At 37.3% G+C, this 13,747-nt stretch overlaps 1 protein-coding gene across 2 annotated transcripts in view; it reads right to left on the bottom strand.

Annotated features, from left to right (window-relative positions):
* Positions 1-13,747, bottom strand: part of NOX5 (NADPH oxidase 5) — a 108,018-nt gene that overhangs the window by 71,681 nt on the left and 22,590 nt on the right. The gene's annotated exons all lie outside the window — the stretch shown is intronic.

Below are 13,747 nucleotides of genomic sequence, written 5' to 3'. Positions count from 1 at the left end.
GAATTAGAGACGGTGGGTGTGTGGCCCAATAATGTGCATTTCTAACAAGTTCCTAGACAATGCTCATGCTGCTGGTTTGAGAAGCAACCTAGTAAGTAGAAGAAGAGAATACTCATGAAGGCAAGAAGCGTCAGCTAGGCCTATTAGTTAGTGCCAACCCAGTGGGCTAGGATCTGACCCTGACCAGGGATTGAATTAGTCTAAGGCAGTACTAAAGGGACGACAGATCACTAAATTTGGGATTCAGGTACAAGGTTCTGATTACTAAACCTGGGGTGTGAGGTGGGGATGAAGTCTCAGGAATAAGGAAGCAATAGGAAACTTAGAACCGTGCACAAGATCAAGGCTAGTTTAATACTCAAGTTGAGTTGATGCTAAGTCCATAAGTGTTGAGTTATATCATTCCTGCTTAAAGTCAAAACCAGTCATTCTGAGGGTCAAATCTCAATCTGCAGAAAACATCAAAAGGGGATTTAGTAGAGGGGTGCCTGGTAGGCTCAGTCAGTGAGCATGTGACTCTTGATCTCAGGGTTGTGAGTTTGAACCCCATGTTGGGTATATAGATTACTTTAAAAAGAATTTAAAAGGGATTGTAGTAGGAACTAATAAGTTTGAAATCAAGTAGAAATTGGCTTCAATTTAAAATAATATTTCCTGGGATGCCTGGGTGGCTCAGCGGTTGAGTGTCTGCCTTTGGCTCAGGGCGTGATCCTGGGTCCTGGGATGGAATCCCACATCTGGCTCCCTGCAGGGAGCCTGCTTCTCCCTCTGCCTGTGTCTCTGCCCCTCTATCTTTCTGTGCTTCTCATGAATAAATAAAATCTTTAAAAAGAAGTAATATTTCCTATCAAAACCTAAACATATAAAACAGAGCAGTATCTCACAATGCTTTATTTTTTAAACAATATTTTTATTTATTTATTCATGAGAGACACACACAGAGAGAGAGGGGCAGAGACACAGAGGCAGAGGGAGAAGCAGGCTCCATGCAGGGAGCCCGATGTGGAACTTGATCCCGGATCCTGGGATCACATCCTTAGCTGAAGGCACATCCTTAGCTGAAGGCAGACGCTCAACCGCTGAGCCACCCAGGTGTCCCCTCTCACAATGCTTTAATCCAATGTAAACATTTTCTTAAAATAGAAGTTCAAGCACATTGTTAGAAGATATTTGAATGTTCTCAAATCACATTTTACTGCAGTTTCTATATAATCATACTTTCTAAAGCTATAAGTAACACAAAACTACCATTCCTTAACACCTGCCCTTAACATATGCTATCCCTTTTAAACCTTCTAACTCACTCAACCTCAGCAGATCTCTTCAATTTCTACATCACTAAAAAAAGAAGAAAAGAAGAAGAGGAAGAAGGAGGAGGATGAAGAGAAGGAGGACAAAGAGCAAGAGAGAGGAGAAGGAGGAGAAGGAGAAGAAAGAGAAGCATCAGCACCTACAATCTAGAATTACTTCAATTTTTGCTACCAAACCTATAAACCTATCTTTATTTGAATCCATTCTTTCTCCTTCTTTGTTTTATTTCTCTGCCCCCTTTGCAATAAAGGAAATGTTCATCTTTCCATCTAAAATAAAAATGCTGTTGGTATTTTGATAGGGGTTGCATTAAATGTGTAGATTGCTTCGGGTTGTATAGATATTTTAACACTATTTGTTCTTCTGATCCATGAGCATGGAAGGTCTTTCATCACCTTCAATTTCTTTCCTCAATATTTTATAGTTTTCAGAGCACGGATCTTTCACAGGTTGGTTAGTTTTATTCCTAGGTATCTTACTACTTTTTGCGCAATTATAAATGAGATCGTTTTCTTAATTTCTCTTTTGCTGCTTCATTACTAGTGTATAGAACTGGAATAGATTTCTCCACATTGATTTTGTATCCTGTGACTTTCCTGAATTGATTAATCAGTTCTACTAGTTTTCTGGTGGAGTCTTTAGGGTTATCCATACAGAGCATTAAGTCTTCTACAAATAATGAAAGTTTTATTTCTTTCTTGCTGATTTGCATGTCTTTATTTTTTTGTTGCCTGATTGTTGTAGCTAGGACTACTGATACTATGCTAAATAACAGTGGTGAGAGAGGACATCCCTGTCTTGTTCTTGACTGTAAAGGAAAAGGGATACATACACCCTGATGTTTACTGCAGTGTTATCTACAATAGCCAAATTATGTAAACAGTCCAAGTGTCCATCAACCGATGAATGGATAGAGAAGATGTGGTGTATATACACAATGGAATATTACTCAGCCATCAAAATGCATGTAAATTTCCCATTTGCAATGATGTGGGTGGAACTAGAGTATTACATTAAGAGAAATAAGTCAGTCAGAGAAAGACAAACACCATATGATTTCACTCATGTGGAATTTAAGAAACAAAATAAACAAGCAAAGGGAAAAACAAGAGAGGCAAACCAAGAAACAGGCTCTTAACTACAGAGAACAAACTGATGGTTAACAGAGGAGAGATGGGTGGGGGGAATGGGTGAAATAGGTGATGGGGAGTAAGAAGCACACTTGTTGTGTTGAGCACTGGGTGTTGTATGGCAGTGCTGGATCACTGAATTTATACACCTGAAATTATAGTATACCATACATTAACTAATTGGAATTTAAATAAAAGCTTTAAAAAAATGAAGTAAAAATCCTTTACCAGTGTTCTGGATCTAATTTCCTCTACTGATTATTCCACCCTCCCACCCTGTCTTGAATCTCTTTTCTATTGGCTCCTTTTCATCCATTGATAAACATGGTCTAGTCTAGTCTATCTGAAAATAATAAAGAAACTAATATTTTCCTTGGGCTTTACTTTGCCCTCCAGCTCTCATCTTTTTCTCTTATTCAGTGAAGCATTTCAATAATTTTCTATATTTTCTGCTTCCATGTTCTTATTTTTTTAAAAGATTTTATGTATGTATGTATGTATGTATGTATGTATGTATGTATGTGAGACCCACAGAGAGAGAGAGAGAAAGGCAGAGACACAGGCAGAGGGAGAAGCAGGCTTCATGCAGGGAGCCCGACATGGGACTTGACCCCAGGTCTCCAGGATCACGCCCTGGGCTGAAGGTGTCGCTAAACCGCTGAGCCACCCGGGCTGCCCCGTGTTATTTCAAAGTATTCTTCCAATATGCCTTCTTCACCAGTGTCTCTACCAAAACCATTTTTAAACTAATTTGTGGATGCTTTTCAGTCTTTATCTTGTTTCTCAGTTGCAACAGAGATAACTCCTCCCTCTTTCTTTAAACACTTTCCCTTTGCCTTCTATTTAACTACACTTTTCCTATATATCCCCTACTACTCTGACTACTCTTACCCTGCTGCTTAAAAAGCTCCTATTGTTGTCACTTTAATGTAGAGTTCCTTAAGACTTAATTCTTGGCTTTCTTTGCTCCTCTAAATATTCCATGAACAATCTCTCTATATCAATGTCTTAGATTTCCATTTATAAGCAGATAGTTACCAAATCCTTATTTACTGCTATCTCTTAAGCTCTAGACCAATGTGTAACTGAGACATGTCTCATAGACACTTTAAATTTAATACATTCAAAATAACATTTCCAAAATAATCTTCCCCACAATCATGATCTCTCTTTTATTTTTTTAAAGATTTATTTATTTATTTTAGAGAGAGAGAGAGAGAGAGAGAGATAATGCACAAGCAGGGGAAAGGGCAGAGGGAAAAGGCGAGAGAGAAAATGCACAAGCAGGGGAAAGGGCAGAGGGAAAAGGCGAGAGAGAAAGAATCCTCAACCAGACTACCCAGTGAGCATGGAGCCTGCCACCAGGCTTGATCTCAAAACCATCATGACCTGAGGTGAAATAAAGCTGGCCACTTAACCAACTGAGCTACCAAGGAGTCCCAATCATGTTCACTCTTCTAAATATACTGTAATGTATTAATATTTATTGAGCATATAATTACAGGCCAAACATTGTACTAGGGACTGGGATTATAGCAGTGAACAAAACTTTCATGGCCCTTCCATGGGAGACAAACATTAAACAAATAAATATACCAATAACTATAAAATCATAATTATGATAAATGCTGTTAAAAAAACAAACTACTACCCACCCAGTGTGCAAGTCAGAAACATAGAAGTTACTCCTGTCTCCTTTATTTATCTTGGATATCAAACAATCACCAAGTTCTATTGATTCTTAATTCCTAAATATCTCTCACATTCAACTACTGATTTCTACTTCCTCTGTTATCATCCAAGTGCAAGACATCATTGTCTTTAAGATTCCTGTAGCAGGCTTTTAACTGGCTTCTACTTCCAGTCTTGCTCTGTCTTATCCTTTAACTACACTGCAACCAATTAGAATGACTTGTTAAAAATGCTTAAAATATTGCAATATATTTTCACTGTCTTTAGGATAAAGTACTCCTAAACACTATTAAAAACCCTGGACACTATATATAAAATAAACCTAAGAACACTCTAAATAGTGGGAAAAAAGAAGGCATCCTGGCCACAGAACTCTGAATCCAAGAAATGACATGGTGGTGCATTCTCCACACTTTGTTTTTTCCCCTCATATATCCCAGACTTAGAGCAAAAAAAAGCTGACAAACCAGAAACATAGCAGGCACTGAGATAAAAATTCCAAAAAAAAAGCCATTCTTTCTAACAAAAGGATTGGAAAGGGGCAGGCTAGCAACACACAAAACTTTTAGATAGTAGCCACTCTATTACAGCCAAACATTACAGAAAAATTGTAACCTCCAACTCAATCCCCATTCCCAAAGGCAAAAGCCAAATAAAGACCGTCCTCTCACCAGTGTGGTTTCAGATAAGGCTCAGTAGAAAGCCAGGACTTTCATCTCCAGTGGTGTACTTAACCCCTCACTTCATATTAGTGAAGAGTATATGAGTAGCATGAATTCCACCCCTATCCAGCAGTAATGAAGCATCCCTCCTCCTCACCACTAGAGTAGTGTCAGAGGAGACCTAGTGGAGAGTCAGAACTTTCACCACTACCCAGTAGTAACAATAATCAATAGATGTCAACATCAAGATAACAGCAGTTTTAGAACTATATGACAAAGTTGTTAAAGCAGCCATCATAAAAGTGCTTCAATGAACATTAAAAACATGCTTGATATAAATGAAAAAAAGTATAAAATCTCCTCCCAAAGAAATAGTGTCTTAGCAAAGAACTATAAGATATAAAGAAGTACTAAGTGGAAGTTTTAGAACTGAAAAATAAAACAAAATGAAACAAAAAGCTCAGTGGATGGGCTCAACAGAACAATGGAGGAAACAGAGGAAATAATAAGTAAACTTGAAAACGGAATAATAGAAATTACCCAATCTGAACAATAAAAAGAAAGTGGACTGAAAAAAAATGAACAGATGCCCAGGATCCACGTGACTATAATGAAAGATTTAGTGTTCATGTGATTGGAATCCCAGAAAGAAAGAAGAAGGTGAGGTTGCAAAGTGCTCAAAGAAATAATGGACAAAAATTTTCCAAATTTGGCAAAAACCCTAAACCTATAGGCTTAAGAAGCTGAACAAATACCAAATAGGATAAATCTAAAATAATCTACACCAAGACATATAGTTAAATATCTGAAATTTGGGGATCCCTGGGTAGCGCAGTGGTTTAGCGTCTGCCTTTGGCCCAGGGCACGATCCTGGAGACCAGGGATCGAGTCCCACATCAGGCTCCCTGCATGGAGCCTGCTTCTCCCTCTGCCTGTGTCTCTGCCTCTCTCTCTCTCTCTCTCTGTGTGTCTATCATGAATAAATAAATAAAATCTTTTAAAAATATATCTGAAATTTAATGCCAAAGAAAAACAGAAAAACCCTTGAAGGCAGTGAGAGAAAAATGACATTTTACCAATAAGAAAAACAAGGCAAATGACAATGGGTTTCTCACCAAAAATCATGGAGGCAGGAAGGAATTAGTGCAACAGTTTTAAAGGGATGAAAAGAAAAGAACTATCAACCCCAAAACCTCTATCTGGCAAAAAATATCTGTCAGGAATGAGGGGAAAATGAAGATATTTTAAGAACGGGAAAACTGAGGGTACACTTCAGAATTCTACCAAATATTCAAAGAAGAATTAAAACCAATTTACACAGGGCAGCCCCAGTGGCTTTGTTGTTTAGAGTTACCTTCAGCCCAGGGCATGATCCTGGAGACCCGGGATCGAGTGGGACTCCCTGCATGGAGCCTGCTTCTCCCTCTGCCTGTCTGCCTGTCTGCCTGTCTCTCTGTGTGTTTCTCTAATAAATAAATAAAACCTTTAAAAAAAAGGGGGGGGTTTTAAAAAATAAATAAATAAAACCAATTTACATAATCTTTTTCAGAAAATGGAAGAAGGAGGAACACTGCCCAATTCATTTGATGAAGCTAATATTGCTCTGATGCCAAAACTAGACAAAAAATGGAAAGCTATGGATCAATATTGTTCACTAATATAGGTGCAAAAATCCTTAATAATACTAGTAGATGGAATTAAGCCATATATATTAAAGAATTAAATGCCAAGACTATTCTAATTTCCTAGGAGTGTCATAACAAAGTACCATAAACTAGATGGCTTTAAACAACAGAAATTGGGCAGCACGGGTGGCTCAGTGGTTTAGTGCCACCTTCGGCCCAGGGCATGATCCTGGAGACCCAGGATCGAGTCCCACGTCTGGCTCCCTGCATGGAGCCTGCTTCTCCCTCTGCCTGTGTCTCTGCCTCTCTCTTGTGTGTTTCTTATGAATAAATAAATAAAATCTTTAAAAATATAAAATAAAATAAAAAACAGAAATTTTCTTTCTCGTGGTTTTGGAGGCTAGCATTCAAGAATCAAGATGTCAGTAAGGTCATTCTCCCTCTGAGACTCTGGGCAGAATCTTGCCTTTCCTCTTCTTTGCTTTTCGTGATGGCCGTTGATCCTTGCGCTTCCAATCTGCGTCTCTGTCATCACACTGTGTTCTCTCTGTGGGTCTCAGTCTTTATGTGGCTTTTTAATCTTCTTTTGAGGAGGCTAGCCATACTGGATAAGGGACTTTGCATTCAGAAACTGTTTCTTAGACATGACACAAAAGCACAAGTAGCAAAAGGAAATATACATTGGACTATATTGAAATTAGAAACTTTTGTGCTGAAGGCAATACCATTAAGAAAGTGAAAAGACAACTGACAGAATGGGAGAAAATATTTTCAAATTGTATATCTAATGAGGGACAAGTATCCAAAATATATAAGGAATTACAACTCAATAATAAAAAGAAAAAGAACCCAAGTTAAAAAGCAAAGGGTCTGAATAGACTTTTCTCCAAAGAATATATACAAATAGCAAATAGACACATGAAAAGGTGTGCAACAGCGTTAGCCATCAGACAAATACAGGTCAAAACCATAATGAGATACCACTTCACTCCCACAAGGGTGGCTATAATAAAAAAAAAGACATTGATAAGTATTGGGGAGAATGTGAAGAAACTGAAATCCTCATATGTTGCTGGGGGGAATGTAAAAAATGGTTAAGTCCCTTTCAAAAACAGTTTGGCAGTCTCCCAAAGTTATATGTAAAGTTATCCAACAATTCTGCTCTTAGGTACACAACCAAGAGAGTTTAAAACTTATGTGCACACAAAAAAATGTGTACATCTGTAGCAGCATTATTCCTAATAGCTAAAAAGTGGAAACAACCCAAAGTCTATCTACTGAGAAATGCAAAAACAAAATCCAATATATCCATATATGGAATATTCTTCAACCATAAGTAATGAGGTTTGAATACATGCTAGAATATGGTTAAACTTTGAAAACACTGTTAAGTGAAAGAAGCCAGTCACAAAAGAACACATATTGTATGATTACATCATATGAAGTGTCCCGAATAGGCAAATCCACAGAAACAGAACACAGTTGCCAGGTGGGAGAGAGAGGAATGGGGAAAGGACTGCTAATAAATATGGAGTTTTCTTTTGGGGATGTTGAAATATTCTGGAAATCCTTATTATCATTGTAAAACTTTATAAATACACCAAAACTATCAAATAGTACACTTTAAAATAAGTAAGTGTTAAATAGTGATGACACCAAATGCTGGGGAGCTATCAGAGAAACTCTTATGTTGCTAGTGGATATGGTCTAGCCACTCTGGAAAATTGTGGGCAGCTTCTTATATTACTGAATATGTAACTACCATACATCACAGCAATTTCACTTGGGGGCATTTATCCCAGAGAAATGAAAAGTTACGTTCACACAAAAACTTGTAAATGAATGTTGATAGGAGTTTTGTAATAGCCAAAACCTGGAAATGACCCAGAGGTTGTTAACCACCTTGCTCAAGCTCCAGAGAATTGAGCTTCAGGGAAAGAAGACTATCCCCAAAGATTGTGTACTATATGATTCTGCTTATAGAGCATTCTTGAAATGACAAAATTACAGAAATGGAGAAGAGAATGGTGGTTAGTAGAGGTTAAGGAGATGTGAAAGCAGGAGGAAAGTAGATGTAGCTATAAAGAGGGATCCTTGTGGTATTGTTAATGTTCTGTATCTTTTTTTAAATTTTTATTTATTTATGATAGTCACAGAGAGAGAGAGAGAGAGGCAGAGACATAGGCAGAAGGAGAAGCAGGCCCCATGCACCGGGAGCTGGACGTGGGATTCGATCCCGGGTCTCCAGGATCGCGCCCTGGGCCAAAGGCGGGCACCAAACCGCTGCGCCACCCAGGGATCCCATTGTTCTGTATCTTATATCAACATATTTATCTTGCTTGTGATATTGTACTATAGTTTTCAAAGATATAAACATTGCATGAAATGAGTAAAGAGTACATTAACTAGATCTCATCACATTATTTCTTAAAACTGCATGTTTATAATTATCAAAAAATTTAAAAAATTAATTAGAAGGTAATAAGTCATGACAATGAGACCACTGCACACCTATCAGAATGGTAAAAATCCAGAACATGGACAACACCAAGTGCTGGTGAGGATGTAGAGGAACAGGAACTCTCATTCATGGCTGGAGAGAATGCAAAATGGTACAGCCATTTTGGAAGACAGTTGGTTTCTAGAAAATTAAAAATACTTACTGTACAGCCCAGCGATTGTGCTCCTTGGTATTTACCCAAAGGAATTGAAAACTTATGTCCATACAAACACTTGTACATGGATGTTTATAGCAGCTTTATTCATAACTGCCAAAATTTGGAAGAAACCAAAAATGTCCTTTTTTGGCGAATGGATAAACTGTGGTACAGACAATGGAACATTATTCAGAGCTAAAACTAAATGAGCTATGAAGCCATGAAGAGACATGGAGGAACTTAAATATGCATTATTAAGTGACAGAAGCCAATCTAAAAAAGCTACATACTATATAATTCCAACTATAGGACATTCTAGGAAAGACAAAACTATGGAGACAGTAAAAAGATCAGTGGTTGCTAGAGGTTGAGGGGAGAGAGGGATGAGTAGGCAAAGCATAGATGATTTTTAGGGCAGTGAAACTACTCTTTATGATACTATAATAGTATCAATGAAAACATGTCTCTATACACTTGTCCAAACCTACAGGATGTATACTACCAAGAGTGAACCCTAATGTACACTGCAGACTTAAAGGTGATAATGATGCATCAATGTAAGTTTATCAATTTTAACAAGTGTGCCACTTTGGTGGGGGAAAGCAATAATGGGGGAGGCCATGCATGTGTGTATATATATGGAAATTCTCTGCACCTCCTGCTTAATTTTGCCTAAAACTGCTCTAAAAATGTTTATTTTTAAAAAGGTAAAACCATTAAAACACGAGAATAAAAAAGAAGAATTTTGTAAAATCTGAGTGGGAAAGGTAAGACAAAAAACATGAAGGCACCCAAAGAAAAAGGTATAAATTTGATTTATAAATGTTTTCAATTTCTGCATGGAAAGTTCAAAATACAAATAATACGCAGGCAAAATATTTGCAAAATTATGACACAAAATTCCAATTTCCTTGTTACATTAAAAGGTTGTATGTATTGCTACGGAAAAGCAAATGGTAGAGAAATAAACACGAATGAGCCATTTTCAGAAATAAAAATATAAATATAAAAAGATGTCCAACCTCACTCATAATTAAAGAAATATACATTAAAACAATAACTAGGGATCCCTGGGTGGCGCAGCGGTTTGGCGCCTGCCTTTGGCCCAGGGCGCGATCCTGGAGACCCGGGATCGAATCCCACATCGGGCTCCCGGTGCATGGAGCCTGCTTTTCCCTCTTCCTGTGTGTCTCTGCCTCTCTCTCTCTCTGTGTGACTATCATAAATAAATTAAAATTAAAAAAAAATTAAAACAATAACTAGATAACACTTTTCATCTATCAGATTGGCCAAAATATAAAGGTTTGCTAATTTTTATATGTTCAAAGGTGTGAAAAAAACTGGCACAACTGAAATTTGTGTTCAAAAACCTGCACATAGATGTCTATAGCAGTTTTATTGACAATTGCCAAAACTTGGGAGTAATCAAGATGTCCTTCAAAGGCTGAGTATATAAAGTATGGTACATCCATACACTGTAATATCACTTAACACTAAAAGAAATGAGCTGTCAAGCCACAAAAAGACATGGAGGAATCTTAAACACATATTAAGTGAAGCCAAACTTAAAAGGCTAAATGATTCTAACTACATGACGTCATAGAAAAGGAAAAGTATGGAGACAGTAAAACTATCAGTTTGGGGCGACTGGGTGGCTCAGTCAGTTAAGTGTCTGCCTTCAGCTCAGGTCATGATCTCAGGGTCCTGGGATGGAGCCTCAGGTCAAGCTCCCTGCTCAGTGGGGAGCCTGCTTCTCCCTCTCCCCCTGCTTGCTCCTCTCCCTGCTCATGTTCATGCTCTCTTTGTCTCAAATAAATAAAATCTTCAAAAAAAAAAATAGGTATCAGTTTTGCCAGGGATTGGAGGGATGGAAGAGGAAGAGTGCGGGATGAATAGGTAAAGCACAGGGTATTTTTAGGGCAGTGAAACTATTGTGTATGGTTTACAATTACTATTGTAATGGTGTATATATGTTATTATACATTTGTCAAAACCCATAAAATGTACAACAGGAAGAGTGAACCTTAATGTAAACTATGGACCTACAGTTAATAGTTCTGTATCAGTGTCGGTTCATCAATTGTAAGAGATGTACCACACTAATATAAGATGTAAATAATTGGGGAAACTATGGTAGACTAGAGAGAGGCATGTGAGAACTCTCTATTTTCTGATCAATTTCTCTGTAAGCCTCCAACTGTTCCAAAAGAATAAAGATCTAATTGAAAAAAGCAGGTCACCATTGAAGGATTTTTATGAACTAATTATTTTGAAAACTGTTAGAGAAAGATTTGATGTCTTTCCAATACACACTGGACCCCTAGGAATCAAATAATAGAGGGGGAAGTGTCTCATTATAGAGATATTCCCGCTAATCAGGAAGGCATGTTATGTTCATTTTGCAACACCTGATCAACATTCTATCTAGGTAATAAACATCACAGACTGCTCTATAAATACAAAAGTAAACACAACTAGGTGATCTATACTATCTTGACCAAAAAAAGAGAGACAAACATGAGTCTAATAAAGCCTCTCTAGATTCATCTATCAATATACAGGAAATACAGAGGGCAGGAAAACATACTAAGTGACATTATGAGGATACAGTCAGCAAAATCCATAGGTGTAAAACTATAGGTCATATGACCAATTTCTTTGATAAATAAGCTTCGGGGTGGGGAGAGAAGTGGAAGAAAACTCTTCAGATTAAAAGACTTATGAGTCAAATCAACCAATCTCAATGTGTGAACTTTATTTGGATCTTTGATTCATACAAACTCTAAATTTAAAAAAATTATTAGACAGTTGGAAATTTGAACAATGACTGGATATCTGATGATAAACTAAAGAATTTTTAAATTTGTATGTGTGGTGATATTGTGGTCATTTTTTAAAAAAGAGTTAAAGAGCTTCACACTGTAATATTTACAAACGAAATGAAAAAGTATCTGGGATTTAATTCAACATAAAATAGGAGAAAGGGGGAAGGGTGAGGGTTTCAGTGAAACAAGACTGGTCATTAGTAGGTCACTGTTGTACTGGACATTAGGTACATACGTCTATTACATTAATCTGTTTACTTTTTCACATGCTTGAAATCTTCCATGGTAAAATTAATTTTATAAACAAGCAATACACACAGTTAAAAAAAAAAAACAAAAAACAAGCAACAGGAAACAGTAGAGTATTACTGTGAAACAAAACCTATGTGGGCTTTTTAATGATATAGCTAACTGTAGAGGAATTATTTTTGAACCCTGCTACTCTGTCTCCATGCCCATGCAATCACCAAACACTGCTGAATCTACTTCTAAATGAACACTTTTTTTTTTTTTTATTCATGAAAGACAGAGAGAGAGGCAGAGACACAGGCAGAGGGAGAAGCAGGCTCCATGCAGGGAGTTCGATGTGGGACGCAATCCCGGGACTCCAGGGCGGTAGGGCAGGCGCCAAACCGCTGAGCCACCCAGGCGTCCCTAAATGAACACTTCTTTCAAACAAGTCCAAACTAAATTTGCCCTTTACCTAGTGCACTTCTACTTCAATCTACCTCCAAAACCACTGCCAGAGTGGTTTTTTAAAAACACAAATTTAATCATACCCATCCTTTGCTTAAAATCCACAAATGCTTCTCACTGATCGTAGGAGAACAGCCAGCATTGTCAATACGTATACAGTTTAAGTCCTGCAGAGTCTGTTCCAATCCCATGTACCTCACCAGCTCACCTTGAGGTGTTCTGTGGAAGGGCCTTACCTTTCTACACTCCAGCTACTTCTTGAACTTGCCATACTCATTCCCAACTCAGAGCATCACACTTGCTGCTCCCTCTGCCTGGAATGCTGCTTCCCTGTGTACACACTCTTACCTTTCAGATCACACCTTAAATGCTACTTTCTAGGTAGCATTTTTTTGGTCTAGGTGAGGTCAAATTTCTCACAGATTCGTAACAACTTGTCACAACTGAGAATTTAAAATTATCGAAGTTATTTATTTAATGTCTTGTCTTTCCTCCTATAATACAATCTCCAAGAGAGAAGGAAATAGGTCTTACTATATCCCCAAAGCTTAGCATTTTGTTCTGCACATAGTATAAAGTCAATAAATCTCCACTGAACTATAAATGACTGGTTTGATGAAGGAATAGATAAATGAATTTAAATATAATGCTGGTCAAATCATGAAAGAGAAATTATATGCGCCATAATCACAATATTACCCAGTTAACCTTAATCATGTTAGTCATACTCCTATAAAAGATTTGCAGTGCTTCACTGTATAGGTATCAAAACAAACAACAGGAAATGAGTGAGAATGGCTACATTTCAAATCCAAGTTACAGTCACTCACTGATACTCCAAAGTACTTAATAAAGAAACAGGGATGTACCTTCATATATCATCCACCTTTCAAAGGAGACAGACAGATATACAAATAAAAGTGCTGATTCAAGTTCCAACTTTGCTATTCAAGCAGAAAACTCAGATTCTCTGGAAGAGTAATAAAGACCATATGTACTAAAATTTTATATTTATATTCAATTATTTAAAACAGTCTACAGATTGCACACAGTCTCTTAACTCATAAAATGGGTGAATTTAATCAAGTAAAATCAAAGCTTAAACATTTTAAAGATTAGATCTTCACAATTTTTAATTAATGAGAAAAA

Source organism: Canis lupus, chromosome 32 (assembly GCF_048164855.1).
Source record: "Canis lupus baileyi chromosome 32, mCanLup2.hap1, whole genome shotgun sequence".
NCBI lineage: Eukaryota > Metazoa > Chordata > Mammalia > Carnivora > Canidae > Canis > Canis lupus.
This window is presented reverse-complemented; position numbering and strand designations above follow the sequence as displayed.